At 42.1% G+C, this 13,517-nt stretch overlaps 1 pseudogene; it reads left to right on the top strand.

Annotated features, from left to right (window-relative positions):
- The first annotated feature begins 453 nt into the window (after nt 1-453).
- Nucleotides 454-5,889, top strand: LOC105522980 (annotated as a pseudogene).
- Nucleotides 5,890-13,517: the final 7,628 nt, after the last annotated feature.

Raw genomic sequence — 13,517 nt, 5'->3', positions numbered from 1 at the left:
AGTTGAGAGCCCAGAAGAGAGGAAGGAGCATTTGGGACAGAGGAAGGCAACTAATACTTATTGAGCACTTACTGTATGGCAGACTTTATGTGGAATGATTTATTTAGGTTATCTCATTTAATTCTGATTTTAAAAATCATCCACATATGGAAACTGAGGTTTAGAAAGTTTACTTTTCCTGAGGTTCTGAAGCTGGTAAATGATGGTTCTGGAACTCAAACTCAAGGCTGTCTGCCTCCAAAGGTCATGCTCCTTCCTCTATACCACACAACCTCCCAGAAGCTTGAAATGTGGTTCTGGGTACTAGGTATAAGCTTGAAGACCAACCAAACATGCTCATTCCAGTGCTTCTCTAGGAGCCAACAAGTCCTCCAACATTGCCACCTTAGAAGGTCCTGCAAAATTGAGTGGTCTAGGGTTTGACAGAGTCCAGAAGACACTTACGAACATAAGATGGGCAGTGGGTCAAGTCCCAGGGAGTACCCAGTAGTATCAACAAAGAAAGGAGAATGTGTATTTGCCTTCCAGCCTCAGCCCTGCTGGTAACTTACCAGATGGCCTTGGGCTGGTCACTTCCTTCTTGTCCTCCTCCAAGATTAAAGAAAATTAGGAAATGCAAATTTTATGGGCTTCCCTGCTGACTATTTCCAAGTTTTCTTTGTAGTAATCATTCCTTTCACAGAGAGGGTGGGTAAAGGTGATTATGGACCAGGGAGAGAATCTTATTCCTAAGAAGTGGTTCTTGGACTTTGGAGAGACAACAATTGGTTTTAGTCTTAACAAATGAGTGGGAGTTTGTTAGGCCGACGAGGAGTGGGAGGGGATTCCAGGAAGTGTAAAAGTTTGAGCAAATGCGTTGAGTAAATTCAGGAAATTGCTAGCAGTTCAGGAAGGTTGCAGCATTCAGTGCAAAGGAGGGGCCAAACTAGAAATTGGACAGGAGAAATTCACAGAAACCAAGCCACATAAGGATCAGTAGAACCCTGTAGGCTCTTCAAAGAGCCTATCCTTGAAGGATTTAAGTATGAAAATGTTGTCATTATTTAAACCTAGACTTTAAAGAGATCCTTCTGCTCTGTGTTCCTGCCCTCTGCCAGAGATAGCAAGACTGACAGAGACTCTGAGCCTGTAGCCTGGGAGCCAGAATGGAGACACACATTGGGCAGAGCCCGGCAGAGTCACAGGAACTTGTAGTCCTCATCTATTTGTTATTCATGGAAGCTTTCTCCTTTTCTTGATTGGATCAACAGGAAAATAAACTATCATCTTTGGCAGATGATTCAATGGGAATTCAAGGGATTCAATGGGAATTCAAGGTTGAAAATGATAATGTACTCTGAGAACTCACAGGTCTATAAAAGGAGAGGCCTATACAAGGAAAGAAGAGGACGTGGTAAATGCAGAACAGACCCTCAGCATCTTGAAGGACCACCAAGGGGAAATAAGTATTGCAGACCTTTCATTAATCTGTATTTTTAACTTTTTGTTTGAAAATAATGTCAAAAGAGTTGCAAAAAACAATTATTATTAATAATAGGACAAAGAACACCCTTATAAATATCTTGCAGGGAGGGAGCTACAAGTTGGCTGTGACTGTGAATACCTCTCTGTAATGTTTTGCCCATTTTGCTTTAATATTAGCTATCTCTGTCTCTCTCTCTTTCTCTGTCTCTATTCGAACTATTATAGGGTAGGTTGCATATGTCTTGGCTTTTTATCTTAAATACATCAGTATGAAGAGTTAGGATAATTTCTTATACAACCACAATATAGTTATCACTTAAGTAAATTTTACATTGATAACAATATTCTTGTCTAACCTACTGTTTGTACTTCAGTTTTGTCAGTTGACCCTATAGTGTCCTTTGTAGCCATATTTTTCCCTCCAGGTCAGGATCCAGTCCAGTATCAGGTATTCCATTTAGCTGTTGTATCTCTTTAATATCCTTCAACTGGAACATTTCCATAGCTATATCTTCTCCTTTATGACATGGATATATTTGAAGAATGCAATTTTCCCACCCTTTCTTTTTTTTTTTTGAGACGGAGTCTCATTCTGTCACCCAGGCTGGAGTGCTGTGGTGCAGTCTCGGCTCACTGCAACCTCTGCCTCCCGGGTTCAAGCGATTTTTCTGCCTCAGCCTCCTGAGTAGCTGGGATTACAGGCATGAACCACCACACCTGGCTAACTTTTTGTATTTTTGTAGAGACAGGGTTTCTCCATGTTGGTCAGGCTGGTCTCAAACTCCTGACCTCAGGATTCGCCTGCCTCAGCCTCCCAAAGTCCTGGGGTTACAGCCTCTCTTTTTTAATAGCAAATTCCTCACTTGGGGTTTTTTTGGTATTTCCTTACAACTAGATTCACATTATGCATTCCCAGACTAGGTATTACACAAGTGATGTTGTAATCTCAAGGTATCACATCTAGAGACCCTTGATGTTTTCTCATTGATAATGTTAATTTTGGTCACTTGGCCAACACATTGCCAGATTTCTGTATTGTATAGTTACTTTTTCTTTTTCCATTTTAACTAATAACTATATATTGGCATACAGTGGAAGGCCATGCAAATATCTTACTCCTCATCAAAATTTCCTCTGAGATTTAGCATCCATTGATAATTTTTGCCTGAGCCTGTCTTAATTGTGATAGTTGCAAAATAATAACTTTCTTCGCTTTAGCACCTTACTCCATATTTGGCATTGTGTTGTAAGCAAGAACCCTCCTTTCACCTCTCTGATCTATCACATCCTTCTTCTCCAGTCAGTTTTGGTAGTCTGTGTGATTCTTGAAATTTTTCCATTTCGTCTAATTTATTTCCTTACAGTTGTTCATACTATCCCCCTTATAATCATTTTTATTTCTTTAAAGTCAATAGTAATATCCCCTTTTAATTTTGATTTTGGTCCTTTGAGTCTTCTCCATTTTTCACTTTATCAGTCTAGCTAAACATTTGTCAGTTTTGCTGATCTTTTCAAATAACTAACTTTTAAATTTGTTTTTCTCTTATTTTTGTATTCTCTCTTTCATTTCTTTCCACTTTTATCTTTATTATTTTCTCCTTCTTGCTTTCTTTGAGTTTAGTTTATTCTTCTCTTTATAGTTTCTTAATGAACTTAGTTTGTTCTTTTTATAGTTTATTTTCTTTCTTTCTTTTTTTATTTTTATTTTATTTTATTTATTTATTTATTTTAGACAGGGTCTCACTGTGTCACTCAGGCTGGAGTACAGTGGTACAATCACAGCTCACTGCAGCCTTGATCTCCTAGGTTCAAGCAATCCTCCTACCTTAGCCACCCAAGTAGCTGGGACTACAGGTATAAGTCCCGCGATTCGGCTAATTTTTTAAAATTTTTTGTAGAAACAAAGTCTATGTTGCTGGTCCTGAACTCCTGAGCTCAAGTGATCCTCCTGCCTCAGTCTCTCAAAGTGTTAGGGTTACAGGAATGAGCCACTAATCCCAGCCTATAGTTTCTTAAGGTAGAAGGTTAGATTATTGATTTGAGATCTTTCTTTTTTAATTTAGGCATTTACAGCTATAAAAGTTTCTCTAAGCATTGATTTCCTGCATCTCATAAGTTTTTGATGTGTAATATTTTTAGTTTTATTCATCTCAAAGTATTTTGTAATTTCCCCTATGATTTATTCTTTGACCTATTAGTTTTAGAAGTATGTACTTTGATTTGCACCTAATGGTGAATTTTCCAAATATCCCTCTGTGATTGATCTATAATTTCACTCCATTAAAAACATACTTTTGACATTTCTGTAATTTTAGTCATATCATATTTGTTGAGACTTGTTTTATGGGCTAACATATAGTCTATACTGGAGAATGTTCCATGTACATTTAAGAACAACAAATGCATATTCTGCTGTTGTTGGGTAAAGTGTTCTATAGACTTTGGTTAAGTTTAGTTGGTTTATAATGTTGTTTAAGTCTTCTACTTCCTTGTTGATTTTATGTCTAGTTGTTCAATCCATTATTGAAAAGGGATATTGAACTCTCAGTGATTATTATTGAATTGTCTATTTATCCCTTCAATTCAGTAAGTTTTTGCTTCATGTATTCTGGGGCTCTGTGCATATATGTTAATAATTGTTACATCTTCTTGATGCATTAACTCTTTTATTATTATAAAATGTCCTTCTTTGTCTTTACAACAGTTTTTGTCTTAAATCATATTTTGACGGATCTTAGTTTCTCAACCCAGCTCTCTTTTGGTACTGCTTCCATAATATAATATATCTTTTTTCACCTTTTACTTTCAACCTGTAGGTGTATTTGAATCAAACTGTGTCCTTTGTACACAACATATAGTGGGCCCATTTTTTTTTAATCCAGTCTTATAACCTTGGCCTTTTATTTATAATGTTTAATCCATTTATATTTAATGTAATTTCTGATAAGGTAGGATTTATGTTTGCCATTTTCCTATTAGTTTCCTATGGGTTTTATTTTTTGTGTGTTCTTCTCTTTATTAGTGCCCTCTTTTGTATTAAATATATCTTTTCTACTGTACACTTAAGTTCCCTTGTCTTTTTTTTTTTTTTACTGTATTTAAGTTATTTTCTTCATAGTTGCTTTGGAGATTACAATGATCTTAATTGCAATAATATAATACTTTGTCCTCACATAGCTTTTTCTCTTGCCCCATTTTTTGCTGTTATTGTCATACAAATTACACATCTTTATACATGTGTGTCATTAACACAGATTTATAATTATTGTTCTATAAAATTGTCTTTTAAGTCAGATAAGAGAAAAAATTACAAACAAAAACTACACTTATACTGTCTTTTATATGCATTTTACGTATACCAGGGCAGCCCGCGCAAGCGAGCAAGTGCCTGGAGAGCGAGCAAGTGCGGGGAGAGTGAGGGAATGAGGAGCGGAGGCGACCTGACCCAGGGAGCGAGCTCCAGCGCATGTGAAGTGAGGGGAAGCCGCCTACCCCCGACCCACTTCCCTGTTCCTTCTCTCCCCATCCCCGTTTCTCCCCGCCACCACACCGCCCCGCGCAACCCCGCCCCTGACTCCAAGCAGCACCAAGTCTGCGCCAACGGCCCAAGTCGGTAAAAAGGAGCTCAACTCCAACTGCAACCGGGCAGACGAGACCTCAGAAAAAGAATAGCAAGAAGCAATTGAACATATTGGTGAAGTACAAAATGAAACAGACTTCATGAACAAGCCAGTGAGGAGATTTTGAAAGTAGAACAGAAATAGTACAAATTCTGCCAACCATTTTTTCAGAAGAGATCAGAATTGATCATTGATTGCCCAAACCCCTGATTTTTGGGTAATATCATTTGTCAACCACCCACGAGTGTCTGCACTGCTTGTGGAGGAAGACTAACAGGAACTGCATTATTTGACCAGAGTTGAAGTGACATAATTTGAAGATACTAAATCAGGTTACAGAATAGATTTTTATTTTGATGAACATCCTTACTTTGAAAAGTTATCTCCAAAGAATTTCATCTAACTGAGAGTGGTGATCCATCTTCAAAGTTCATTGAAATCAAATGGAAATCTTGAAAGGATGTGACAAAACGTTCAAGTCAAACAAAGAATGAAACCAGTAGGAAGAGGCAGCCTGAGGCACCAGAGAGATTCTTGACCTGCTTTACTTTCTGATGCAGGTGCTGGTGAGTTAGGAGAGGTCATCACAGGTAGTACTTGGCCAAACGCATAACAATGCTTCTTGGTTCCCAATGTGAATGATGAAGAAGAAGAAGAAGAGGGAGAAGAAGAAGAAGATGACGATGATGAAGAGGAGGAAGGATTAGAAGATATTGATGAAGAAAGGGATGAGGATGAAGGCGAAGAAGAGGAAGATGATGATGAAGGTGAGGAAGGAGAGGAGGATGAAGGAGAAGATGACTAACAGAACACTGATGTTCTGAACACTTTTTAAGAAAATTTTCTCCAATCCCTGGGAGCAAGTTGCAGTCTTTTTTCTTTATTTCCCCTCTTGTGCTCAGTCACCCTGTTCTTGAGGTCTCTTTTCTCTGCACCATGGTTTTCAACTTATTTGGGGGGCAATACCTTGAGCATAACACAATGGGAAAAGATTCTCTACCTCTTTCTGTTCAGAATTCATTCTTATCTCTTCCTGTCTGAACAAGAACTGTATGGAATCAACACCACCGAGCTCTGTGAGAGAAAAGAAAAACCTTCTCCCTTCACTCTGCTGGAAGCTGGAGAGTGCCAGACCCCTGTGTAGCAGTGCATAGAATTCTAGCTTCTTTCCTCCTTTCTCTGTATATTGGGTCAGAGAGTACAGCATGTCTCTATGTGAATATGGACAGTCATTTACCAACATGTATCTGTCTACTTTCTTTTATTTAAAAAAGGAAGAAAAAACCTTTTAAAAATGAGGTTATAAAAAGTCATCAAAGGGTGGATATGAGGTATTTGGTGGGTTAAGTGGGTATTTTGACAGCATGGCTTCTCCGTTGGCATGTTTAATTGTGATGTTTGACAGACATCCTTGCAGTTTAAGATGACACTTTTGAAATAAAATCCCTCCTAATGATAACGAGCCCTGCCACTCAATGAGAGAATCAGCAGAACCTGTAGGATCTTATTTGGAATTCCCATTCTCTTTTGTAATTTTGTTCCTGTTTATTTTTAAATTTTCTTTTTGTGTCACTGGAAAGGAAGGACGATGCTCAGCTTTAAACGTTAGAAGTGTACAAATTGCTTTGTTAACAATAAAACTGAATGTATATACACAATAATAATAATAATAATGAAGCGGCTATGTTGTATAGGGGTATATCTGGCCTGAGGACCTGGCCGGTGCTGCCAGTAACTATCTTTGACTCTACCTGGAAATTCACAAAAGAATAGAGCTGATTATTCTCCAGTCTTACCCCTCCAAAGCCCCTGCAAGAGACTGGGGAGGGATCACTGACGCTTTTCAGTGTCTCTTGCCTTACTAGTTTTTCCTTAGAAAAAAATACACCACACTTTACCATGAATATATATATATATATAAGGTTCTTTACTGAATTGTTCAGTAGATCTCAAAAGAACAGGGAACTTGAGAAAGAACAAAGGTTATACAAATTTGCATAATGAAGCATAGTGTCACAAGCCTGGAAAACAATTGGGGCTGATTCATCTTGAGAATTCTAAAATTTTGCACATTAAATCTTGCTATCTAGATGCTAATATTTAGTTTTTCTCTTGATTCTTCAAGTTACTTCAAAACCTTTCCCGTAAAATTCTTCCCCACCTTTATTTATTTGGGTATCCTGCATACAATCAACTGATATAGGAGGCATAGTTTCTGTCCTTTTCATCCTTTCTCATCTTTTACAAATGCAAATGCCTCATCTTTGGCCAGATGCTAAGTGAAATTCTCCTTTGCTCACTCAAAGGTGATTTTAAACTGGGGAAAGGTAAACACAGGTGTAAGGGATTAGGCAGAAGATGGGTCCACTGCATTCTAGCTGAATCTCCCTACCGGTGAGATTTTCTCACTAGTTTTCTAAATAGATAAGCAGGCCTCAGTCACGTTAGGAAAAGAGATTTCTTTCATTAATAGGACTCTGATTTTGTGAAATCATAACCTCAGAATTATTATGACAAATAATATTTCATACTTTGAGAACTGGTTTACTTTTCCAGAGCCACCAGTCAAGATAGCTATTTACTGTCTAGAAATTAGGCAACAGCTTTATTTAGGCACCTTTTTGTGCGAATCTTTCCGACAACCAGATTGTTTTGTCCTTCTCTGCCATCCTTGCATTCTCCTACTTCTTCCTCCTTGAAAGCTTTTCCACACATACTCTCCTGACCTACCTAACACCTTTCGTTTTTCAGTCTCGATTCCAAAAGGAAGCTCTCTCTGACCCTCAAAAGAAGATTCAATCTTTCTGACTTATCTCAGTCTGAAATAGTTCTTCCATCTAGCAATTGTCATGACACATGCAGCCATTGACATCATTGGGATTAAATTACTAATTTTCCTTATGACTATCTTCCAGACTAGAACGAAATATGTAAGAAGACAAGAACTATGCCTGCCATTCTCATTCTCAGTGTTAAATCTGCAAAGGTGTTTGACTCATAGCAGCTGTTCAATGAGCACATCTAACCAGTTTCTTGAACAGTCTGAACTTGGTGTGTTGGGAGCTGACATCAAAGAACTATTTTCCCCCATTCACATGAGGACTGTGTCAAATCTGCCTCCCATCACTTAAGGATGTTTTGGGAAAATCATTCACTTTCGTTTCTATCACTTCCAGTAACTTAACAGTACGGCTCAGATGTAAAACTCCCCTTTTACTTGTTCCTGTCACTTCAGCCCAAGCTTGTCTCATGATCTAAAAATCTGTAATAGGGAAGAGGGTGTGGTCTGATCTTTCCCCTTCTATTTTACCTCATCTAGTTCCAGCTTCTCAAATGATATAGGGCCAGGAGGAGAGGACCACATTATGTCTTAGTTACCTGGCTGCTGGTGGTTGTCTCTGTTTTTTGTAGAGCACAGGTGTAATGGCTTTCAGGGTGGGGGTGGGGGACTCTCCACTGAGTAGTGTGCTGATGTGGAAGATCTCTGGCTTGGCCTCTTCCGGCCCTCCTCCCACTCAGCTCTCATCAATGATGTATCAATAAAACCTCTTGCTGCTGGGATCTGCTTACGTGGTGGCCAGGGTGGCAAGACAAGTGAAGCTTGACTATGCCTGCAGCGTCCACTGTGGAAACTACTACATCTTTGCCATGCCAAACAGTGGGTGTGCAGGCTGCTCCAGATCTTGCTGCAATGTCATGTTTCTACCATGAAGAAAATCAACAGATCCACTACCCAACCTAGAATTGAGACCTTAGTCTCCCTTTCTTTTGCATACCTTGAACCTCTCACATAGTACTCTTGGAGGTCTCTTTCATGTGGCGCTATGGGTGGAGAAACTTACCCGTAGGAAGGGAAGGGGAAGGCTGCAGGTCTCCTCAAACTCCAACACTTTTGATGTTGATGATCCTCTTTCTCTTTTCTCTCCCTAGTCAGCTCTGTTTATATAGAGTGGGGGTGAAGAGCATTGGGGTAGTAGAACTAGTTCAGTCACCCCTTCCTAAGGCCTAGAGGTGGTGCTGCCGCAATTTATTTGCAGCTTTCTAGAATGTGAAGTCTTTTTGTCCTAGCCCTTAATATGAGGCATTAGGAAAAGTGCCTCTGGGAATCCTATTGCAAATATCTGTTGAGAGAACTAACCAACGTGTTTGCTGCGTTGTTGGCTCCTTAGGGAGTCTCTGACCAAGTTAGTCACGGGGATAGGAGGCACTTGTTGAGGGAACTACATTTCCTATGTCAGTAGAGGAGAAAGGAAACAAACCAAGGCACTGCCTGTCAGGGGATGTGCAGACCCTCATGGGCAGCTGGAACTTCAGAGGCAGAATTGGCATAGTGAGGTCTGGGTGAAAAGCGAGAGTTATGAAAAAAAATAATCAGCAGGATAGGGTGAGACAGAGGAACAGAAAAATGAGAGATGGAAAGATGATGGGAATAGAATATGATGGTGACAAAAATTTGTAGGAGAAGAAGATGGTGGAGGAGAGAGGAGGAAAGACAGACAGGGTGGAGTTGGGGGAGGGGACCAGGCAAAAGGAGTGGGCTCTCACCCAACTGGAGCAAAGGGCTGGGCAGAGCAGCTGGTGAAAGAAAATAGAGCCTGTGGTTAGCATTTGCCAGCTGGCGCAGGTGGCTCAGGGCTAAATCCATCCTCTGCCCCACCATGCAGTCTTCTAAAGAGGTTAGAGATGGGGGAGGAGGAGTGGGAGCAATTGTGGGGAAGAGAGAGCATACTCTCCAGGTGCAGGAGCTGCAACTTTAACAAATGCACTTGAAGATAGCGCAAGAACACTGTGGAGGAGCTTGATCCTTTTATTCCTGGACAAGAAGGGACAATGAGAGATGTCCTTTCTCTCTCTTTCTAAGGCTTTCTAAGGCTGCTTTGATCATACCAACAGTTGTGTAAAATTATTCTGGCCAAGGAAACCATTTAAAATCCAAATCCTCAATGAAGACTTTTGGAGACACTTCCACTCCAAACAACCTGCAGCCCTGTTCCTTAAAGAAAGCCACGGCCGGGCGCGGTGGCTCACGCCTGTAATCCCAGCACTTTGTGAGGCGGAGGCCAGCAGATCATGAGGTGGGGAGATCGAGACCATCCTGGCTAACATGGTGAAACTCCGTCTCTACTAAAAAAATACAAAAAAAACTTTGCTGGGCGTGGTGGCGGGTGCCTGTAGTCCCAGCTACTCAGGAGGCTGAGGCAGGAGAATGGTGTGAACCTGGGAGGCAAAGCTTGCAGTGAGCGGAGATCACACCACTGCACTCCAGGCCTGGGTGACAGAGCGACTGTCTGTCTCAAAAGAAAAGAAAAGAAAAGAAAAGAAAAAAGCCATTCAGGTAATGAAAGCTCAGCACAGAGCCTGGAACATACATGGGCTTAGTCAGTGTTCCTTATTAATAAGCAGCTTCCAGCATGGGACCCCTAGCATAGGTAAGTACTTGGTAAATATAGGCTGTAAATGAGGGGCCAGGTCTATTTATATGTACCCCTACCTGGTCCCAACACAAGGGCCCAATCCAAGCTGCTTATTTGTGCAAAGCCAGATATGAGGGTTACATTCTCTTAGTCCACAGGAGCTCCTGGCCTTGCCAACCTTCCATGTGTAACCTCATGCTGGCTGTTGAGACAAGCTGGTTCCCACCCCAGACCTACTGATTCAGAGTCTGCACTTTCACAAGCTCTCCCGGTGATTTACTGGCAAGTTAGGGTTTGAGAAGCACTGACCTAATCCAAGGCTTTAAGTTTTACCTAAACTTGCTGCGGTGGAGCCAGCAGAGGGCAGTGCCGGAGCTTGCCTGAGCTGCCTGAAGGACAAGGGGAAGCAACTTATCCTGAGACCTCAGTTCACTAGAGGCTCTCTGTCTTGAACTTGAGGCAAATTCTGGAGTATCCTCTTTGCACAAAGACAAATGGGCTTTTGTATACTGAGAAGGGAACACACTAACCCTTTTTTTTTTTTTTTTTTTTTAAGATACAGAGTCTTGCTTTGTTTTCCAGGCAGGACTGGCAGTGGCTTTTCCCAGGTGCGATCACAGCACACTGAAACCTCCAACTCCTGGTCTCAAGCAATCTTCCTACCTCAGCCCTGGGAGTAGCTGGGACTACAATGTATGCCGTTATGCCTAGTTTCTACTAACTTTTGATGCATAGAAACATATCAGGGGCTGGGGAACATAAGAACCAGGACTTGTGACTTCTAGAGGCGGCTGTTGCCTTGATGTAAGATATTAGTTGTCTCTGAGGTAAATTTGACTTAACGAGCTTGTGACCTGTGCAGTGACATGGGACCCCAGGTCAGAAGGGTCCTGTACCTGGGTTAGTGCTCTGCTGTTGCTGTCACTATCTGTCACTATCACAAAATTCTTGATAATTTTCTCTTTCAGCTTCTGCTTTTTCACTGAAGTCCATTGGAACAATGGAGCATGCAGATGAGAAGGGAAGACACGTGGAATCTGCATATCTGCCACCATTCCTTTTTCATGTCCCATGAGCACGGCACTCCAGCGGACCTACCCAAAATGTGTGGGAGTTCAGTGAAACTTAAAGCAAGTGCAAAGTAGTCACGTTATGGGAGCCACTGGCTGTCACAGAGTGTTGGAAGAACATGTATGCAACAAGAAGTAAAATTAAAAAGTTAAGTTGGATTTTTGCAGCGTTTGCACACTTCCAATTAGAGCAAAATATATATGCATGCACGAGCCACGAAATATGAACTGAGTAATTGCAATGATTCCAAATATGAATTAAATATTTTATTTTAATTTAAAACTGATATTTTAAAATATAGAAAGTAAAATTCACGAAAATTTAAATTTTTAATTTGCCTTTCCTTAGAGCAACATTAAATAGCAAGCAAATAAAAAAATACCAATTCAAGTAGAGAGACTGTGGAAGAAAGGAAAAAGCTTAATATTTCAGTACTGTTACTGGCACATTTTCCTTGCTTTTTAAACAAGGGGGGCCAACATTTTCATTTTGCACTGAGCCCCACAAATTATGTGTCTGGCACTGCCTTGAGGGATGGGAGGAGCAGGGAACCATTGGTGCCTGTGACCTGAGCCGTCTAAGGTGAGATTTACCTCAGGTTTCCAAGTAACTGGAAATAATACAAATGCAATGTCCCCAGAGGTGCGCTGGTTCCTTAGCAGCTGAGCAATGTGCTTATTTGTGACAGAAAGTGGCATTTGTTTCCTTCTTACTGCTTGTTTATCCCATTCGCGCTCGTGTGTGTGTGTGTGTGTGTGTGTGTGTGTGTGTGCGCGCGCGCGCGAGCATGACATTCCCGAAAAGAAAACCTCTTCTTTCACTGAGAAAAGTGAGGGGAAGGAGAAGGGTGGATTTGGTCCACGTGCAGGATGCAGAAAGGGAATGGAAATGGTCCATGTGCAGGATGCAGGCTGCTCAGGGGTAAGTTCGAGTGGGACTGCAGACTACTCAACGGCGAGTTCGGATGGGGCTGCAGGCTGCTCAGAGGTGAGTTTGAATGGAAATACAGGCTGCTCAGAGATGAGTTCGGATGGAGATGCAGGCTGCTGAGGGATGAGTTCGGATGGGGATGCAGGCTGCTCAGGGGTGAGTTGGGATGGGGATGCAGACTGCTCAGAGGTGAATTGGGATGGGGCTTCAGGCTGCTCAGGGGTGAGTTGGGATGGGGCTTCAGGCTGCTCAGGGGTGAGTTCAAATGGGATGCAGGTTGCTCAGGGGTGAGTTCGGATGGGATGCAGGCTGCTCAGGCGTGAGCTCGGATGGGATGCAGGCTGCTCAGGGGTGAGCACGGATGGGATGCAGGCTGCTCAGGGGTGAGTTCGAGTGGGATGCAGGCTGCTCAGGGGTGAGCTCAGGTGGGATGCAGGCTGCTCAGGGGTGAGCTCGGATGGGATGCAGGCTGCTCAGGGGTGAGCTCGGATGGGATGCAGGCTGCTCAGGGGTGAGTTCAGACGGGGATGCAGGCTGCCCAAAGGTGAGTTGGGATGGAGATGCAGGCTTCTCAGGGGTGAGTTCGGATGGGGCTTCAGGCTGCTCAGGGGTGAGTTCGGATGGGATGCAGGCTACTCAAGGGTGAGTTCGGATGGGATGCACGCTGTTTGGGGGTGAGTTCGTATGAGGAGGCAGGTTGCTCAGGGCTTAGTTTGGATGGGATGCAGGCTGCTCAGAAGTGAGTTCCGATGGGGATGTAGGCTGCTCAGAAGTGAGTTTGGATAGGGATGCAGGCTGCTCAGAAGTTATTTTGGATGGGACTACAGGCTGGTCTTGGGGTGGTGGGTTTCTTCAGGAGCCCACGTTGACTTGTGGAAAAGACAAAAGCCTACCTTTCTTATCATGCTTGTGCAATGCAGGGCAGGCAGCTGCCTTCCAAACAATGGCTATGATGCAGTTCCTTGCATCATGTAGCCCCACTTTCTGAAGTCCTTCACTCCTGCCATATCCATTCCAC

Source organism: Colobus angolensis, unplaced genomic scaffold, assembly GCF_000951035.1.
Source record: "Colobus angolensis palliatus isolate OR3802 unplaced genomic scaffold, Cang.pa_1.0 Scaffold447, whole genome shotgun sequence".
Taxonomy (NCBI): Eukaryota; Metazoa; Chordata; class Mammalia; order Primates; family Cercopithecidae; genus Colobus; species Colobus angolensis.
Note: the sequence above shows the minus strand (reverse complement) of the source record. Positions and strands in the feature narration are given on the sequence as shown.